This window comes from Polyodon spathula, chromosome 16, assembly GCF_017654505.1.
Source record: "Polyodon spathula isolate WHYD16114869_AA chromosome 16, ASM1765450v1, whole genome shotgun sequence".
NCBI lineage: Eukaryota > Metazoa > Chordata > Actinopteri > Acipenseriformes > Polyodontidae > Polyodon > Polyodon spathula.
Window position 1 is genome coordinate 18,913,187 of NC_054549.1, and position 19,639 is coordinate 18,932,825.

At 43.7% G+C, this 19,639-nt stretch overlaps 1 long non-coding RNA gene across 1 annotated transcript; it reads left to right on the forward strand.

The window, feature by feature from the left end:
• The first annotated feature begins 14,573 nt into the window (after positions 1 to 14,573).
• On the forward strand, positions 14,574 to 17,583 carry LOC121329350. The gene is made up of 3 exons (XR_005951766.1): positions 14,574 to 14,658; positions 16,811 to 16,866; positions 17,005 to 17,583. It is a non-coding gene; the product is annotated as an uncharacterized LOC121329350 (long non-coding RNA).
• The last annotated feature ends 2,056 nt before the right edge of the window (positions 17,584 to 19,639 follow it).

Here is a 19,639-nt window from a genome sequence, read left to right on the forward strand (position 1 = left end):
GATGCAGACCATATAATGTAGCGAGAAAACTCTTGTTTATTTTTTACGGAAAGTAACTGTAATATTATTACTCAAATTAAAACTGTAACGCGTTATATTAACTCATTATTAAGAAATATAATATTATTACAGTAGCGCGTTACGTTACTAACGTGTTACCCCCAACTCTGAAGAAAAGTGTTTGTACCCACTTTCCCACTCAATTTATTGAAAAGGTTAAAAGTCACCGAGCAATTTCCCATGAAAATAACATAACTGTTAAAGTGAGCTGACATAAACACTTATTAAACACTAATTTGCTTACTCCACAGTATATGACATGTCCCCGAACGACAAGTAGTGATTTAGCTAAGCATAGACATAAATTACACAGACAAAATAAATGTTTTTAAAATATTTATTCATGTTATAAAAAAAAAATACAGCGAGCAATTTCCTGAAGATAAAATGTATTTATAATACAAATGAAAACATAAATATACATTACGATAAATGTCACCTTTAAAAAAAAAAAAGCTGTCCGCAATACATTTCGATAAATAACATGACAACATATATAAACAACAATGAAGCAAAACTAGTTTTTGTTTCTCAAAAAAATACAAATGGCGTCCTGTAATTTTCGATGAATCTCCAGAAAACTTTGCCTTTAAGTTCTAAAATTCACACATGCGTGGAAAGGTAAAAAAAGGCAAACGCTAACTTATTTCACGGCTAATATATTTCCCATAACACCATTACTATTTTGTCCTGTCGGTGAGATGGGACAAGCTCTAAAGCCACGAATGCAGACGAGCCCTGTCTGGAAATTCAGTGTATATAAAAGTGTGCAGCTTGCCTGCATTTGGGAGAGAAGCCGGTGAATTCACATTTCCAGCAGGGAAACCGTTCTACTGAGATTAGAAAAAACACACCGCAGCAAGATAGTGCTGGCTGGACTGTCAATCAAAACACATATTTGCAATTCGGAGAAACCAGATTGCCTATTTGAAGGCGGGACATTGCGCAGGTGCTTTGGCAATTGGTCATGTGATTGCTTAGCTGCCTGATGTGTCTTTTATTATTTTAGATTATTTACAAAAAAAGCTGTTATTATTATTTATTTTATTTTTTGAATTTCAGTTTATTAAAAAAAAAAGATGATAAGAACATAAGAACATAAGAAAGTTTACAAACGAGAGGAAGCCATTCGGCCCATCTTGCTCGTTTGGTTGTTAGTAGCTTATTGATCCCAAAATCTCATCAAGCAGCTTCTTGAAGGATCCCAGGGTGTCAGCTTCAATAACATTACTGGGGAGTTGATTTCAGACCCTCATAATTCTCTGTGTAAAAAAGTGCCTCCTATTTTCTGTTCTGAATGCCCCTTTGTCTACTCTCCATTTGTGACCCCTGGTCCTTGTTTCTTTTTTCAGGCTGAAAAAGTCCCTTGGGTCGACACTGTCAATACCTTTTAGAATTTTGAATGCTTGAATTAGGTCGCCACATAGTCTTCTTTGTTCAAGACTGAACAGATTCAATTCTTTTAGCCTGTCTGCATATGACATGCCTTTTAAGCCCGGAATAATTATGGTCGCTCTTCTTTGCACTCTTTCTAGAGCAGCAATATCTTTTTTATAGCGAGGTGACCAGAACTGCACACAATATTGAAGATGAGGTCTTACTAGTGCATTGTACAGTTTTAACATTACTTCCCTTGATTTAAATTCAACACTTTTCACAATGTATCCGAGCATCTTGTTAGTCTTTTTTATAGCTTCCCCACATTGTCTAGTGAAGACATTTCTGAGTCAACAAAAACTCCTAGGTCTTTGTCATAGATTCCTTCTCCAATTTCAGTATCTCCCTGTGGCAGGCTGGCGAGTGGATAGAGGCCCAGAGACAGACTGCAGTTCAAAAAAATAACTATTTTATTATAAATAAACACAAAATGAAAGGGCACAAGGGCCAAAACAAAGCAATTTAAACACAAAAAAGATAAAAAGCAAAACTTACAAAAATAACAGTTTCCAGGCTGGGCATTCCCTTCACTGGATTCAAACTTTCTAAAACAACCCAAAAAAAACCAACCTGCTTCCTCAGCTCCCTCTCCCCAAATGAGAAGCAGAGGCCTCCTTTTATATCAGGTGGCTGGGCGCTGATTGATCGTTAATCAACCTAATCAACTAATCAACCCCAGCCACCTGAACATAATAAACCCAGGCAGGTAGGGGAAGTTAACCCCATCCCTGCCAATTTCTAAAGAGCAGAGCTTTGCTCTGCCACACACCTCCCCCCATGTACAACGTACACCGACCCCTCTCTGGCTCTGGGAGCGACGGCGGCTCCTCACCCCTCTCTGGCTCTGGGAGCGACGGCGGCTCCTCACCCCTCTCTGGCTCTGGGAGCGACGGCGGCTCCTCACCCCTCTCTGGCTCTGGGAGCGACGGCGGCTCCTCACCCCTCTCTGGCTCTGGGAGCGACGGCGGCTCCTCACCCCTCTCTGGCTCTGGGAGCGACGGCGGCTCCTCACTCCTCTCTGGCTCTGGGAGCGACGGCAGCTCCTCCTCCCTCTCTGGCTCTGGGAGCGACGGCAGCTCCTCACCCCTCTCTGGCTCTGGGAGCGACGGCAGCTCCTCACCCCTCTCTGGCTCTGGGGCGACGGCAGCTCCTCACCCCTCTCTGGCTCTGGGGACGACGGCAGCTCCTCACCCCTCTCTGGCTCTGGGGACGACGGCAGCTCCTCACCCCTCTCTGGCTCTGGGAGCGACGGCAGCTCCTCACCCCTCTCTGGCTCTCGGGAAGGCGGCTCACCCCTCTCTGGCTCTCGGGAAGGCGGCTCACCCCTCTTTATTGGAGTGACCGGGGCATCTCCCATGTCTACAGCCAGGTAATTAACCACCATGAGGGCAACCTCTGGGAAGGAGGCCGGGTGGTGCTGTTCCTCCCACTGTTCCCACCTCTCCCCATCTCGACGCCACAGCGTGTTGATAACTATGGGGAGATCGTGGACGAGGTCTGCCTCAGGGTGCATCAACCAGTCCCAGATCTCCTGGGACGGTGGTGAAGGTGGTGGTGCTGGAGGTAGTGGGGTGGCCCCTGATGCCCGGGGTGAACACTGCACCTCTTCCTGGGCCTGGTTGTAGGGGCATCCTGCCCAGTTGTGGCCGTCCTCCTCACACCGGCCACACCAGTTTGCCGGTGGCACATCTGGGCAGGACCGCCAACGATGGTCCTCCTTCCCACACCAGGAACACCAGGGGAAGAGGCTGGCCGGGTCCTCCAGCGGTGGCTGCAGCAGCTTACATTTCTTCAGCTGCTGCTGCTTTTCCTGCCTTTGCCGCTGTCTGCTCTTCTTTCCCAATTTTTTTTTTTTTCAAAAAAAAAAAAATAATAATTATCCCAAAAATTCCACAAAATACGGGAGCGCAGGTTCGCATCCTGGATGAGCGAAGTGGCCGGTCTTCGCTGAGGCTTCCAGAGGGAGCATCGCATTGGCTCTGGCGCGCCCGTGGGTTTGTGAGGCAAAACCGGCAGGGATTGTTTCTCCTTGTCGTGCTACAGTGGACCCTACTAGCCAGGCGCCCAGAGAGCTCGGGCGGACGCCTGATCTTTGTCCAGTTCGCCGACATCCGCTCTTGAGATCCTGGGTGTAAAAAAGGAAGCTGGCTTGGTCGTGGGATCAGAGGACGCCCACTGGACCGTCACTTCCGCTGAGCTGTGTGGGGAATCGCTGCAGTGAGGGGAGAAAATTATTGGACATTCTAAATTGGGGTAAAATAATTGGGCATTCTAAATTGGGTTAAAATAATTTGGCTGTGTGGGGCATTGCTGAGGAGAAAAACTTATTGGACTGTGGCAGGATGACAGAGGGTTGAGGCTCAGAGACAATGTATAGTCAAAAATAGAGTTCTTTATTAAACAAAATAATCAAATAAACAGGCACAAGGGTCAACAAAAAGAAGTTCAAACACAAATAATCAAAGTAAACTTACAAAATAAACGGTCAGGTTCCAAGTATTTAAAAAAAAAACACACTCCTTTCTTCCAAACACAAAAACTCTTCAAACACAAAACAAACTCCCAAACAGAAAAACACACCTCCCAGCCAGGGCCTCTCCCCTGGCTTTTATCCCCTGTGGCTGGAGCCCAATTAAGCAATAATTACTAATCATTCAATTAGAGCTCCAGCCACATTCTCACATGTTTTCCTGGCAGGTTGGAATTTAACCCCCTCCCTGCCAGTTCCAAACTCATTCATATAGACGGGGCAGTTCCCCGTCACATATCCCCCCTTCACTGGATTCAAACTTTCTAAAACAACCCAAAAAAAACCAGCCTGTTTCCTCAGCTCCCTCTCCCCAAATGAGAAGCAGAGGCCTCCTTTTATATCAGGTGGCTGGGCGCTGATTGATCGTTAATCAACCTAATCAACTAATCAACCCCAGCCACCTGAACATAATAAACCCAGGCAGGTAGGGGAAGTTAACCCCATCCCTGCCAATTTCTAAAGAGCAGAGCTTTGCTCTGCCACACTCCCATATGATATTTATAATGTACATTTTTATTTCCTGCGTGCAGTACCTTACACTTTTCTCTACTAAATGTCATTTGCCATGAGTCTGCTCAGTTCTGAATCTTGTCTAGATCATTTTGAATGACCTTTGCTGCTGCAACAGTGTTTGCCACTCCTCCTACTTTGTGTCGTCTGCAAATTTAACAAGTTTGCTTACTATACCAGAATCTAAATCATTAATGTAGATTAGGAATAGCAGAGGACCTAATACTGATCCCTGTGGTACACCGCTGGTTACCACACTCCATTCTGAGGTTTTTCCTCTAATCAGTACTTTCTGTTTTCTACATGTTAACCACTCCCTAATCCATGTACATGCATTTCCTTGAATCCCAACTGCGTTCAGTTTGATGTGCCATTGTTCAGCAAGGAGAAGTGAAACACATTGTTTCAAATGTTTATTAGGGGTCATATACTTCCAGGGCTCTTGTATGCGTTCGGTGCTGTAGGAATTCAACACTGGATGCTTTCGGGGCAACACTGCTATCTAGTGGACTGACACGGAAACACCACTTCACAAGGGGAAAGTAGAAGAAGCAGTGAGACCCATTTTAAACCTTCAGGTCGTTGGGTCGGCCCTGTAAGCTCTGTGATCTTTCATGCTCTGAGATGCTTCCTCTCTGTCATTCCCAGGCATTAGACTTGCAGAACTGTAGCATTGAAACTAAACAGATGCACATGTTCTTGTTAAGCTATATCTGAATAAATGAAAGCAAGCGACAAGCATTGTGTTTTCAATGGCACTGTTTTTAATAGCCTCTTTTCTCTATCAAGCTGTGTTCTCTTTTCGACGAGGATGATTCCTGAAGCAGAGAGGAAGAAATGCTCCACAGTCCGGAGCTGCTCCTCCTTCTTATTTATTTCTTTCTTAATGAATTTAGAATGCCCAATTATTTTACCCCGATTTTTTTTCTTCCCAATTTAGAATGTCCATGTGACAGGGAACTACCCCGTCTATATGAATGTGTTTGGAACTGGCAGGGAGGGGGTTAAATTCCTCCCTGCCAGGAAAACATGTGAGAATGTGGCTGGAGCTCTAATTGAATGATTAGTAATTATTGATTAATTGGGCTCCAGCCACAGGGGATAAAAGCCTGGGGAGAGGGCCTGACTGGGAGGTGTGTTTTTCTGTTTGGGAGTTTGTTTTGTGTTGAAGAGTTTTTGTGTTTGGAAGAAAGGAGTGTCTTGTTTTAAAAGACTTGGAACCTGACCAATTATTTTGTAAGTTTACTTTTTTGAACTTCTTTTTGTTGACCCTTGTGCCTGTTTGTTTGATTTATTTTGTTTAATAAATAACTTTATTTTTGACTATACATTGTCTCTGAGCCTCAGCCCTCTGTCATCCTGCCACACTTGGTGTCAGAAACGGGATAGCGCCACCTAGAGGCTCAAAGCAGTATTTTTTGGGGGGAATTTTTTTGGGGGGGGATTTTTGAATTTTTTAATTTTTTTTATTTTGGAGTTGTTGCGGAGAGCAGAATGGGCAAAAGGCGGAGGCGGCAGCAGCAGCAGAAGCAGCAGCAGCAGCCACCATCACCAACCCAAGCCCTGTGGGAGGACCCAGCAAGCTTGTTCCCGTGGTGCACCTGATGCGGGAAGGAAGACCACCGGTGAAGGTCCTGTCCGGATGGGCCATTAGCTGACTGGTGTGGGTGCTGTGAGCTGGATGGCCACAGCTGGGCAGAATGCCCCCACAACCCGGACCAGGAGCAGCTACCAACCCCGTCCTCAGCAGCCACCCCACCAACACTGCCTTCACCACCATCACGGGAGATCTGGGAGTGGTTGGTGCACCCCCGGAGCAGACCTCTTCCACGACGAGCGGGAGGAGCCGGTGCATCCACGGCCCAAGAAGGGGAAGCCCACAGGCCCAGGGCTGCAAGGACCCGCAGGGAAAGAATACAGGCTGTTCCCACCACCACCAGCAGAGGAGGATTACCTGCTGATCTTGCCTCCACCCTCGGGGGAGGACTACCCGTGGCTCCCACCATCACCAGCAGAGAAGGAGTACCTGCTGGTCCCACCGCCATCGTCGTGGGAGGACTGTCCGTCGCTCCCACCACCACCAGCAGGGGAGGAGTGCCTGCTGGTGCCACCTCCACCAGCAGGGAAAGAGTGCCTGCTGGTACTTCCACCACCAGCAGAGGGGCAACAGCCGGAGCTGTCTCTCCCTCCATCACCAGCAGAGGGGCAACAGCCGGAGCTGTGTCTCCCTCCACCGCCAGCAGAGGGGCAACAGCCGGAGCTGTGTCTCATAAGAACATAAGAACATAAGAAAGTTTACAAACGAGAGGAGGCCATTCGGCCCATCTTGCTCGTTTGGTTGTTAGTAGCTTATTGATCCCAAAATCTCATCAAGCAGCTTCTTGAAGGATCCCAGGGTGTCAGCTTCAACAACATTACTGGGGAGTTGATTCCAGACCCTCACAATTCTCTGTGTAAAAAAGTGTCTCCTATTTTCTGTTCTGAATGCCCCTTTTTCTAAACTCCATTTGTGACCCCTGGTCCTTGTTTCTTTTTTCAGGCTGAAAAAGTCCCTTGCGTCGACACTGTCAATACCTTTTAGAATTTTGAATGCTTGAATTAGGTCGCCACGTAGTCTTCTTTGTTCAAGACTGAACAGATTCAATTCTTTTAGCCTGTCTGCATATGACATGCCTTTTAAGCCCGGAATAATTCTGGTCGCTCTTCTTTGCACTCTTTCTAGAGCAGCAATATCTTTTTTATAGCGAGGTGACCAGAACTGCACACAATATTCAAGATGAGGTCTTACAAGTGCATTGTACAGTTTTAACATTACTTCCCTTGATTTAAATTCAACACTTTTCACAATGTATCCGAGTATCTTGTTAGCCTTTTTTATAGCTTCCCCACATTGCCTAGATGAAGACATTTCTGAGTCAACAAAAACTCCTAGGTCTTTTTCATAGATTCCTTCTCCAATTTCAATATCTCCCATATGATATTTATAATGTACATTTTTATTTCCTGCGTGCAGTACCTTACACTTTTCTCTATTAAATGTCATTTGCCATGTGTCTGCCCAGTTCTGAATCTTGTCTAGATCATTTTGAATGACCTTTGCTGCTGCAACAGTGTTTGCCACTCCTCCTACTTTTGTGTCGTCTGCAAATTTAACAAGTTTGCTTACTATACCAGAATCTAAATCATTAATGTAGATTAGGAATAGCAGAGGACCTAATACTGATCCCTGTGGTACACCGCTGGTTACCACACTCCATTCTGAGGTTTTTCCTCTAATCAGTACTTTCTGTTTTCTACATGTTAACCACTCCCTAATCCATGTACATATGTTTCCTTGAATCCCAACTGCGTTCAGTTTGAGAATTAATCTTTTGTGCGGGACTTTGTCAAAAGCTTTCTGGAAATCTAAATAAACCATGTCATATGCTTTGCAATTATCCATTATCGATGTTGCATCCTCAAAAAAATCAAGCAAGTTAGTTAGGCACGATCTCCCTTTCCTAAAACCATGTTGACTGTCTCCCAGTACCCTGTTACCATATAGGTAATTTTCCATTTTGGCTCTTATTATAGTTTCCATAAGTTTGCATATAATAGAAGTCAGGCTTACTGGTCTGTAGTTACCTGGTTCAGTTTTGTTTCCCTTTTTGTGGATCGGTATTACGTTTGCAATTTTCCAGTCTGTCGGTACCACCCCTGTGTCAAGAGACTGCTGCATGATCTTGGTTAGCGGTTTGTAAATTACTTCTTTCATTTCTTTGAGTACTACTGGGAGGATCTCATCCGGCCCAGGGGATTTGTTTATTTTAAGAGCTCCTAGTCCCTTTAACACTTCTGCCTCAGTTATGCTAAAGTTATTTAAAACTGGATAGGAACTGGATGACATGTGGGGCATGTTGTCAGTATCTTCCTTTGTAAAAACTTGTGAAAAGTAATCATTTAACATATTTGCTATTTTTTTTTCTTCCTCTACGATTTTGCCATTTGTATCTCTTAAACATTTAATCTCCTCTTTGAATGTTCTCTTGCTGTTGTAATATTGGAAAAACATTTTGGAATTGGTTTTAGCTCCCTTAGCAATGTTCATTTCTATTTCTCTCTTGGCCTTTCTAACTTCCTTTTTGACTTGCATTTGCAGTTCTGTGTACTCTTTTTGTGTTCTTTTCTTTTTGGTCCTTTAATGCTCTGTAAAGTGCCTTTTTTCGCTGAATATTTTTTTTAATTGATCTATTAAACCATTTTGGCAATTTAGTTTTACATTTAGATTTGTCTACTTTAGGGATGTAATTGTTTTGCGCCTCTAGTACTACGTTTTTGAAGAACAACCATCCTTCTTCTGTGGGTGTTTTCTCTATTTTACTCCAATCTACTTCTGTTAGTCTCTGTTTCATACCTTCATAGTTTGCTTTTCTAAAATTGTAAACCTTAGCTTTAGTCTTTACTTTTGGGGATTTAAAAAACACTTCAAATGAGACCATGTTGTGGTCTGAGTTTGCCAGTGGTTCTCTGACCTCTGTTTTAGTTATTCTATCTTCGTTATTTGAAAAGACTAAATCAAGGCATGCCTCCCCTCTAGTGGGTGCCTTGACAAATTGTGTTAGGAAGCAGTCATTTGTCATTTCCACCATTTCTATTTCATCCTTCGCGCTACCCACCGGGTTTTCCCATTTTATTTGGGGGAAGTTGAAATCCCCCATTAGTATGGCTTCTCCTTTGCTACACACATTTCTAATGTCATTGTATAACAGATTATTTTGCTCACCGTCTGAATCTGGCGGTCTATAGCATGCTCCTATTATTATGCCTTTTGAATTTTTGTCTGTTATTCTGACCCATATTGATTCGGTTTTATTTTCTTTGTCCAGGTTTAACACCTGGGCTTCAAGACTGTTTCTTATGTATAGCGCTACCCCTCCTCCTCTTCTGTCCTGCCTGTCTTTCCTATACAGTGTATACCCACAAATATTATATTCGTCCCCATCACTCTCAGATAACCACGTTTCTGTAACACCTATCACATCATAGTTACCTGTTAGTGCAGTAGCTTCAAGTTCTAGAATTTTGTTTCTGATACTTCTAGCATTTAGATAAATACATTTAATGGTTGTCTTACCTGAGTTGTTGTTCTTGTTTTGATGCGGTCTCCCTTCTGTTTTTTTGTTGATTTCTCCCCCCTTCCTTTCTAGTTTAAATGCTTCCGAACCTGCTCGAGGATCTTTTCTCCGAGTAGACTAGTTCCCTTGTTATTTAAATGCAGTCCATCCCGTCTATACAGATAGTCCTCGTTGTAGAAAGTGGTCCAATGATCAAGATAGGTGAAGCCTTCCCGTGTGCACCACGTCTTCAACCATTGGTTTTGATTTATTATTTCCAGCTGTCCATATGGTCCTTTGCAAGGTGCGGGTAGTATACCAGAAAATACCACAGTTTTGGTTTTCTCTTTTAATTTCCTTCCTAGCTCTCTGAATTTGTTTTGCAGGGATTTTGGTCTGTCTCTTCCAATGTTGTTTGTACCGATGTGGACGACTACTACCGGGTCTCCCTCTCCCTCCACCGCCAGCAGAGGGGCAACAGCCGGAGCTGTGTCTCCCTCCACCGCCAGCAGAGGGGCAACAGCCGGAGCTGTGTCTCCCTCCACCGCCAGCAGAGGGGCAACAGCCGGAGCTGTCTCTCCCTCCACCGCCAGCAGAGGGGCAACAGCCGGAGCTCCCTCCACTGTATGACTCGTGCTGCACACCACGCGGTCGTGCCTTTACCAGGTGAGCCACTCGGGGACCCCGACTTCATCTTTATTGTGGTTGAGCAGCTGGGTAGTACCAATCCAATCGGCCATAAGTAGGTCGGCCTACATCCCCAACGGAAATCCTCTTGAAAAGGTACAACAGATAAACACATACAAATTTTAATCTTTTGGAATAGAGGAGGAGGAGGAGGAAGCAGTAGTCCAATAAACAAATCACGGTTGGACACGGTTTTTAAAAGCCATGCCCATTTTTCTGGATCCGAAGCCGCTGCTGTGATTTTGGCGTTCAAAGGGCTTGGAGGCAGTGGATTTCTTCTTATCCGTTGTTTTTTCGATGTATTTTTTCCTTTTCATTTCTGGATTCACTCTCGACTGAAATTTTTTCTGAATCCATTTTATAAAACATTTCTTCATTCTCGTGCAAGGAGGGGTCTCGGTAGTAGACGTCTGCGAAGATAAAAAAAAAAAAAGTGTTTTGTTTTTCGGGAGCAAAATTATTCTGCACAATAAAACTGCAAAAGTAACCATCACAGAGTGAATCTTAATCTCATCATTTAAAATGCAGGTCCTTTCACGCTGGGTACACACGTGGTCTCAGTAAGGTCCGTTTGGACCTTCACACTGAATGCCAAGCATACTGACCATACTGTAAGAGAGCATCTCCACTTTTTAACTGGCCAGTATGTTACCCAATTTATAATGCAAGTATTCATAAACAATCTTGCCTCGCTAGCCCTCTGCTGCTGCTGCTGACAGTTGAGGGAGAAGTTGATCTCTGTTGCTGCTGGAACCGGACTCTTCCCCTCGACCGTCTTGTTTCTCTTCTTTCAGCACATTTTCCCGAAGAACCTCTCACAGACTGTGGGGCACGTGTTGCGGGAGACATCCGTCTTCCCTGCATTGACGTGAGGCTCTTCGGGGTGTTCAGCACTGGAGCTGCCTGCTGGTGAGTTTGAGGCATAGAATTCTCTGAGTCGAGCCTTGATCCTGGACACACCTTTAGCGTTCTCAGCTCCAGCTTTAGCACGCAATTCAGTCAGAGCCCTGGCCTCAGCTTCAGCCTCAGTCTCAGGCCTGGCAGTCTCAGTCTTGGCCTCTGCTGCAGCTTCAGCCTGGAGCCTAGCCAGATGCCTGGCTTTGATCCTTGCCTTAACCCTGGACTTAGCTTCAGCCTCCGTTTTGGCCTTTGGCTTAGTCACACTCTTGACAGTCTCAGTCTGGCTGAGCCTCAGTCCCGGTCTCTGGCTGAGCCTCAGTCCCAGTCTCAGCTCTTGCCCTGGCCTGGTAATCTCAGAACCTCACCTTCTTCTCCTCTTTCTCTCAGTGCGGGTGTTTCTAAGCTTCCATTTCTCCGGCGTGGCGGAGGGCTGTTCAGAAGATCATCGATAATGAGGTCAAAATCGAGACTCAACACATCCTCCTCCTTTGCTGAGGTCACCTATTTTAAAAAAATTAACAATTGGGCACTGTGCCTCTAAAGAAATGAAATATCTGAATAGGAAAGACTGTGATCAAGCAGTGATGTCACTCTTCACAGAATCTCCAGTGCTGTTGAGCGGTCTTGCTGTTTGCTCAGAGTTCAAAGGGTGTGACAACTAAATTGGCTTTTCAATTGGCCAAGCTTTAGTTTTTTGATAAACAAGCAGAACTTCCAAAGGAGAAAATGTATTATTATTATTATTAAAGCTATAATGAAAAGTATTTTTTCATGCTGGAGACACACTTTATTACAATCATTCTACTGCGTGACTGTATTTACATTAATAAAGAGGCCATTTTGTGATTTAACATACACTAAAGGCTTAACAGGAATCAACTGAATTTTTAAAGGTGATTTGAAAAGTTGGCGGAAACACCGAAAATCAGCAGCCCTAATTATAAGTCACCTTCTTGACCAGACCCCTTCTTGAAAAAAAAAAGAGATTTATATCTCAACGGGACATTCCTGGTTAAATAAAATAAAATAAAATAATTAAATAAATAATTCTCTAGCTAACAAGTGTGAGATTCATACCCCACAGCATTGCCAAAAAGACTTTTTTAAAATGATGATGTCACTTCATTTCACTAATACTACTGTGATGCAATAACAGCAAGCGATGATGTCACAGAATTCTGAAGTAATTTTCTTACATTTTTTTAACAGTGTGATACCAATGCCTTAGCTATCTTACACTGACATATATATATATATATATATATATATATAATATATATATATATAACGAGCTTATAACAATATATAGCTATCTTCTAAGCAATCTTTTTTCCTTTTTTTTAACATTTTTTGTTAAGAAATAAAAGTACATAACTTTACTGTGACTTACTGTGCACAGAAAGGCTGTCTTCCTGCTCTGCGCATCCATTGTGACTGAAGGCCCTTTTCCCTGCGCCATCTTGAAAAACAGGTAAGAGAACAGCAATACTTTTTACCTCAATCCGATATAAACAGCCTCATTAAAAACAGCCTGATCTCAGCTATAATCCAGTCAAGGAATAAAATGTACCGAGGAAATGCCACACCCCGCCAGTCTAAACACCCTTCAGTGCTAAATCTGATTAGTTTATGACGTTTTCTTCCTCGTCGTGAAGACCTTGTTAGTTATTGTGATTCCGCTTTTTTTTTTTTTTTTTTTTTTTTTTTTTTTTTTAGCGCCGCTCTCGGGCTTTCTGCTGGAGTGCCGCGGGACAACTGATAAAAGTGGCACGTGACTCGATCGCTGTAACGTCGAGTGATCTGCTTTGATCTGTTCCGATGCAGAGTCACACGCTGCTTATTCATTGTATACTATATTCTAAATGATATAGAGGCCATCTCAAACATATATAGGGGTTCAAAGAGTCATCGGCTATATCTGACTAACGTTTCCCTAACTTTATTACTACCCAGAAAAATAATATTCCCCTCTAGAAAATTAACCTGCTCTCAGAACACATTCATATTTCCATCTAAATTAGCTTCTAAAAGTCAAAAGAGAAACTCACCTTTTCTTTTATCTTGTCTTCTCGCTTATTATTATTATTATTATTTATTATTATTATTATTATTATTATTATTTAGGAACTTATATAAATATGAACTATTATGTTTTCTAAAGAATATCGCACAGAAAAAATGTGTCCTTCTCTGCCACTACTCTGAAGCACAATAAATCAAATCAGGTAACTTTTCAAAAAGATAAACTTTCAAAAATTCAACGTCACCGAGAATGACACTTAAGGCACGCGTGAGCCACATGTGTCGTTCTTTGTGACGTCAAATTTTGAAAGTTTATCTTCCTAGCAAATGTCTCGCGTCCCGGTGCATAGGAAGAAAGTCCCGATATTTACCCATGGAAAAAAATAATAATTTATTCTGCACAGTTGATTCAGTGAAAAACGCACGCTGTGCTCTTGGTGCGGCCGACACACCTGCTGATCACTGACTTATACAAAGGGGAGAACGCTTCGTTGTGTCTAATGATCGTATTGCGTTGAGTTGGGGGGGGGGGGGGTTACGTCTATTATACAGTGATGCCAGCTTAGCGATTTTGTCGCTAGATCCAGCGACTTTTGGGTTTCCCTAGCGACAAAAACTTTGTCAAAGCGACTATCGATAAATCTGGCGAAATAAGTCGCCATATTGTATCATCACAGCATAAGTCACATGCAGCTCAATACACCACGCTTCTGTCGTCCTGAAGTAGCACAGTGGTGGGTGGTGTTCTTCACGCAGTACTGATTTACCCAGATCTGCGCAGTTCATGACAGAATTGCAGAGATGGGCATTTTTCAAGGGTTGCTGCGTGACGCTACTCAACTCCACCCGCAGAAATCTGTGCGATCCTGCGCAGCCCAGCGCAGCTTTGAGAAGTTGTTGCGCAGCTGGTTGCGGCTATGAACCAAAGAGATCACGAGTGAGCTGCTAATCGGAATGCAAATAACCACTGCAACTGCTGCCTCTTGTTAGCAGAAGCGAACGACATCAATTGTTTAAACAAACATATTGTACTGAATGAGTGATACTTGTTACTTGTTACTAACTCTATATAGCTATAATCCAGAGAAATATAAATAGGACGTTTAAAAATGGTCAACCACCAGTAACACATTTAATATTGTTTATATTGGTTTTTACTCGGGTTAAGCGACTGCAAGGGGAGTGGTAAATTATCGAGTGACATTTTGTGTGGTTTCCCTAGGAACTTCCTGCTGCCTGGAGAACTGGCAATACTGTTCCCATGTGTGTGATGCTTCTGAGACAATGTATCCAATCACAGCAGCCCCCTCAGTTGACGCCACACCCCGTCGTCAATCGCATGCTCCTCTGCTCTGATGGGAACCAGTCAGACTGGACCGTGCAGCAGCGACCCCGGGTCCGGTTATCCAGTAAGAGCAGGTCTGGTTCGTTGTTTTGAAGTTCTGGATAAGCGGTGAAACGAGTCGGAATACAGACCGTATCCCGGGGCAGCGGCAGCCTGCACTGATGCGACAGAACAGACAGAATTAGATTTTTAAAGTACCAGTAAAACACAAATGGTGTTTCGGTAACAACACTGATAACTTATATCAGAACTTTTAACGCAGATTTAAATTGTCGAAAAAAAATGCTGTTTAAATAATGTAGCAGGATATAAATGCCATTCGTTTTACACAGTGGTTGAAATGGGGCCGTACTCACTGGTACCGAGTACCGCCACTTCTCAATTTCAGATATTTGAGTTCCGTCGCTTCTGAATTTAAAACAATTTGAGTAGCACGTTGGCGCTTATCATTGACTGTCTGCCCATTTCCTTTTCCAAACTCTCAGCTGCATTTATGTTATTTTCTAGTTGTTACTTTGCTGTCCCAGCAACAGCTACGTCACAACAGAGCATAGACTGCAACTCCCAGAGTGCATTGCAAAACTACTGCAACTCCCAGAGTGCAAAATACGCAGCCCAACACGACCGTTGGTTTCCACGGACTGCATTGTTATCAGTGATGTGTATGCAACGCAAGCCGCTGGTAGATTACAAAAATGATTAATTAAACTTAGGCAAGGTAGTTGTTATCTTTTTTTTTGTATTGTCTTTAATTAAATTATATTCATTGAAAAAGGCAAGAGAGAACCCGATCGCTATTATTTTGATTGTATTGGTTTAATGTAGCAGGCTAATGTTCCTATTTAAGTAGGATTCAATATTTTTTTTCATTAAAACAGTTATTTGTTGAAATTAATTAGCTTTCATATTTAGTTGTGTCCTAATCATTTAATCAAACTAAGTAGTGTAAGAAAGTGCTTGTATCGTTCATGGCGTTTTTCAAACCAGGTAAGCTTATTTGCGTATAACAAACGACAATGGAGTTGCAGCCAGTGTCATCTTAAAGGCACTCAAGCTGAAATCGTAGAGTAATTTAAAGTAGGCTACAAACGAGGCAGCGGACTGTCTAATAATAATAACTTAAAACGTTACAGATAATATTTGAAAAATGTCAGTTAAATATATTTAACGTAGGCCTATTAAAAATAAAATCTAAACATTACATGTTTAAATTTATTTTTCTTTAGAACCTGTTTTTATACATGCAATGTTAATAAACGGGGGGGGTTGTTTTGTTTTTTTAATGACCATATCGGTCGTTGCAGGTCTGTGACCAAGAACTGCGTCCATTAAATCATAGTATTTATTTACTTTCTTTTTTTTGCCGTCTGACCAGCTTTATTGTTATGATCTTTTTTTTTTTTTTTTTTTTTTTGTAATCCTGTTTTATTTTTATTTTTTATTTGTTCTCAACACTGTTTCATGCTGCGGTTTAGTCTCATGTTTCTCAGTTCCTGTGAAATCTTTTGGTTGACTCTATCGTTTCGGGCAGTACCAGTTAACCCCACCCCCAGCGTTGTGCAGCACGGAGTTGGTACTAGATATCTTGCGAGGCCAGAGTTTCACGATTCCGGCTCAGCTCTGCTCGACAAAATCATAAGTCTGAAACTAGCTGTACCGTGAAGGCTCGGCTGAATCAATCATTGGTGTACTGTGATTGATAGCACTGTGTGTGAGTGCGAAACGTTGTTTCGTGGGTTCGATCATTAATAGGAAGGCGCTGAAAGGATGGAAAGTATTTTGAAACCTGAGCGTATACTGTAGTTTCAGACCGACAGACGCGGGTTGGAAGATTTTCCAGTGGAGATGCTCTGAATTCACAACCTCCAGTAAGCATCCTCTGAGACCGGTGAAATAATGCTTGCTTCCGCCTTGACAAAAAAGAAACTTTGGGCCATATTTAAGGAAAAATAAAGTTTAGTATTCATGAAACGATTTGAAACTTTGATAAAAATATTTATTTATTTTTTAAGTTTATGAAAGTTTCAATTAATATACACATGTTGTGTGTGTGTGTGTGTGTGTATATATATATATATATATATATATATATATATATATATATATATATATATATATATATAAACACAGGGATTGGACCTTTAATACACCTGCATGCATTTCATCTGCTGTACACTGTATTTTATGTTCGCCTTGTGTTCTGAAGGTCTGGATTTTTCCCAGCAGCTTCATGGGGCGGATCTTCATATTCTTCTGGGGTGTTTTTCACACGTCTCGTCAAGGTAAGTTTGCGTTCGATGGTTGTTTTTATAATTCTTCAGACAAGTTCTGTGGAACTAGATTTGTTTATAAACATTAGTTGAAATGCCTTTCAAAAAAATTATTGCTTTAATGGAAAAAAATATTTTCTCTTGTTCCAGTCTGTGATGCAGTTACAGTGCCCCGGTCTCCAGTGATGTCACCTCCCGGCAGTGATGTCATTCTCAGTCGCTCTTTCTCCTATAAAGCGGGGGCTGATCTCAGCAGATTGATGATTACCTGGCAACACCCTGACAGCACAGGAGGCATTCACAGCAGGAGCACAGGGGGGTAGAGGTATTCACAGCAAGAGCACAGGGAGGTAGAGGTATTCACAGCAAGAGCACAGGGGGGTAGAGGTATTCACAGCAAGAGCACAGGGGGGTAGAGGTATTCACAGCAAGAGCACAGGGGGGTAGAGGTATTCACAGCAAGAGCACAGGGGGGTAGAGGTATTCACAGCAAGAGCACAGGGGGGTAGAGGTATTCACAGCAAGAGCACAGGGGGGTAGAGGTATTCACAGCAAGAGCACAGGGGGGTAGAGGTATTCACAGCAAGAGCACAGGGGGGTAGAGGTATTCACAGCAAGAGCACAGGGGGGTAGAGGTATTCACAGCAAGAGCACAGGGGGGTAGAGGTATTCACAGCAAGAGCACAGGGGGGTAGAGGTATTCACAGCAAGAGCACAGGGGGGTAGAGGTATTCACAGCAAGCCACAAGAGTCGATAGTCTGTCCCTACCCAGTCTCATAAGTGTCGATAGCCCTGTCTCCCCCCCCCCATCTCCATAAGTGTCCATAAATCTGTCAGGACCAATCTCAGTATTCGACAGCTATCTCCCCAGGGGTAGAGGTATACAGCTATCGACAGGGGTCCCCCCCATCACAGCTATCGTACAGGGGGTATAGGGGGGGTTGATGTCTCTTCACAGCTGTCATAGGAGGGTGGGGTAGAGGTATCACCAGCATATCAGACGATGTCTCCCACGCTATCTCCCATAAGGGGATAGTCTGTCGCCTCCCCCCCATATCCACCAGGGGGTCGATAGTGTTGTCCGTATCCCAGCTGGCGGGGCTGGGGGTGGAGGGGGGGTAGAGGTATTCACAGCTATCAGACAGGGGGGTAGAGGGGTGGTTGAGGTATTCACAGCTATCAGACGAGGGGGGGTAGAGGTATTCACAGCTATCGGACAGAGGGGGGGTAGAGGTATTCACAGCTATCAGACGAGGGGGGTAGAGGGGTGGTTGATGTATTCACAGCTATCAGACGAGGGGGGGTAGAGGTATTCACAGCTATCGTACAGGGGGGTAGAGGGGTGGTTGATGTATTCACAGCTATCAGACGAGGGGGGGTAGAGGTATTCACAGCTATCAGACAGGGGGGTAGAGGGGTGGTTGATGTATTCACAGCTATCAGACGAGGAGGGGTAGAGGTATTCACAGCTATCGTACAGGGGGGTAGAGGGGTGGTTGATGTATTCACAGCTATCGGACGAGGAGGGGGTAGAGGTATTCACAGCTATCGTACAGGGGGGTAGAGGGGTGGTTGATGTATTCACAGCTATCAGACGAGGGGGGGTAGAGGTATTCACAGCTATCATACAGGGGGGTAGAGGGGTGGTTGATGTATTCACAGCTATCAGACGAGGGGGGGTAGAGGTATTCACAGCTATCAGACGAGGGGGGTAGAGGGGTGGTTGATGTATTCACAGCTATCAGACGAGGAGGGGTAGAGGTATTCACAGCTATCGTACAGGGGGGTAGAGGGGTGGTTGATGTATTCACAGCTATCAGACGAGGGGGGGTAGAGGTATTCACAGCTATCGTACAGGGGGGTAGAGGGGTGGTTGATGTATTCACAGCTATCAGACGAGGAGGGGTAGAGGTATTCACAGCTATCGTACAGGGGGGTAGAGGGGTGGTTGATGTATTCACAGCTATCAGACGAGGGGGGGTAGAGGTATTCACAGCTATCGTACAGGGGGGTAGAGGGGTGGTTGATGTATTCACAGCTATCAGACGAGGAGGGGTAGAGGTATTCACAGCTATCGTACAGGAGGGGTAGATGTATTCACAGATATCAGACAGGATAGAATAGAGGCAGGCACTGCTTATCTTGGTCAATGAGACATTATTATAGATTTTAGTGCATAGAGTAGTGTAGTCCTGCTGTGAAAGTTACCCGAGACAGGTAAAACGGACCAGCATGCATTGCCACCCTGAACTATGTTGTGAAACTTTTCAGGTCCGTAACTAAAAGAGCCAACTGCACCAGGTGTTCAGAGATATAAAACTTTATTATTTTGCGCAAACGAGAACAGCTCAACACATCAGTGTTAGGAAGCCCGAGCAGTGTTCTGCCATACAGAGTTAGCATACAGTAATTATACCTTTACAAAGAGACAGGGTAGTTTCCCTTTCAACCAATAAGCTGGGGCCAACTCAGTTGGGGGAACGGGGGACAGGTATTTACGAGGTAACACAATAAGGATCAACCGATAAGCTGGAGCCAGCAGGTCGGGGTAATTAACAGATAAGCTGGAGCCAGCTCAGTTGTCACACCATCCACAGTTTGGTTTTCAGTGACATGTACCTACAGTTCAATAAATTTCATAAACTCAAATAGTTTTAAAACACATAACTTGGTGAATAATGGTATTACAGGGTAACAACAAACAGGTATAGGAATGATTCTATGCAAATATTCCCCTACATTCCCTCCTTTTGTAATATAGTTACAACTCACATAATTGCAACC